This window comes from Branchiostoma belcheri, unplaced genomic scaffold (genome assembly GCF_001625305.1).
Source record: "Branchiostoma belcheri isolate BF01 breed outbred unplaced genomic scaffold, Haploidv18h27 scaffold929, whole genome shotgun sequence".
Taxonomy (NCBI): Eukaryota; Metazoa; Chordata; class Leptocardii; order Amphioxiformes; family Branchiostomatidae; genus Branchiostoma; species Branchiostoma belcheri.
This window is the reverse complement of record NW_017804608.1, coordinates 1-1,344: the sequence shown is the minus strand read 5'-3', so window position 1 is coordinate 1,344 and position 1,344 is coordinate 1. Positions and strand designations below refer to the sequence as shown.

At 40.6% G+C, this 1,344-nt stretch overlaps 1 long non-coding RNA gene across 1 annotated transcript; it reads left to right on the top strand.

Annotated features, from left to right (window-relative positions):
* Positions 1–28: 28 nt before the first annotated feature.
* Positions 29–1,255, top strand: LOC109488271. Its single transcript, XR_002141328.1, has 2 exons — positions 29–179; positions 600–1,255. It is a non-coding gene; the product is annotated as an uncharacterized LOC109488271 (long non-coding RNA).
* The last annotated feature ends 89 nt before the right edge of the window (positions 1,256–1,344 follow it).

Genomic DNA, 1,344 nt, shown 5'->3' with positions numbered 1-1,344 from the left:
TATTTATGTTTAAGAAACATTTTTTCATAAATCTTTTGTTTTCTCTTGAAGAAAATGACGGGTTTGATGTTGGAGAAGGGGAGACGAATGGTTGGCTTGAAGATGAAGATCTCCGGCTTTTCCTCAGCGATACAGGATCTGACACTTCTAGTGACCAAGGCGACGCATGCTATGAAGAGGTATTTTTTTCTAACTTATGCATTTATCGTCATCTATAAAGAAAAATGTTGTGTTTGAAAAAAAGTTCAAAAAGGGTTATTACGCACATAACAGTTTTTTTTGGAAACTCAAGGTAAAGCTGCTGGTATAAATTGTATATATTTGACACGTCATTCAAGACAATTCGGCGATGACAAAAGTGAGTAAAAATGTTGTCTTAAAAAAAGTTCAGAATGGTAATCATGCGCATTGCGTGTGGAATAACAGGTTCGATGAGAAGCCTCAGAGTAAAGCAACTCAACACGCAATTGAAGACAATTCAGTACTGAACAAAAGGGAATGATTACAAGCAAGGTAACAGTTTTACTTTACCCTTTTACACTCTTGGAAGTGGAAGATTACATATAATAAGGATCGTAACTTCATATTCATTTTTCTAGCGAGACATACGAGAAGATGTGGATGACCAAGAAGAACCCGAAATTTGGAGTGGAGAAGCGCCGACAGGAGAAGAGTTTGTCGCGGTTGACAACAGCGCTACTGGAGAGAGCGACACACCGGGAGGTAAGAAGCACATGTTTGTCAAACTCTTAACTATGTTATTGTTAGTTTGGCAAACCATATTCAAGATTTCTGATAACGCCGTGCACTCATTGTTACTGGCCGTCAAGCTGTTCATTCAGGTCGTTGGAAATGTCTATGGTGTTGATAGCATTGTCGGGCTTTCTGAGGCTATTCCTACCACTTTGTACTCCCTTCGTAATTGTGTAGGACTCCACCGAGATGATTTTGTGAAGTTCGTTGTATGCCCCAAGTGCAGGACTAGGTATACTATGGAAGAGGCATACCGTACAAAGGCGAATGGCGAAAAGGTGTCTAGGAAGTGCGAGTTTGTTCCCTTCTATAGCCATCCTCACAGGCGGTCTGAGTTACGTCGTAAATGTGGTACTGTTCTGATGAAGAAAGTAAAGTCTATTAATGGTGTTGGTGAATATCTGTATCCGAAGAGCACGTTTTGCTATAAGAGCGTTGTGGAATCTCTTCAAGAACTTGTAAGTAAGCCTAGCTTCCAAGAAAAGTGCGAACAATGGAGAGAGAGAGATGTCTCCGGTACTGGAATGACGGATGTGTATGATGGGAAGGTCTGGAATGAGTTTCAATATGTAAATGGCACACCTTTCCTCG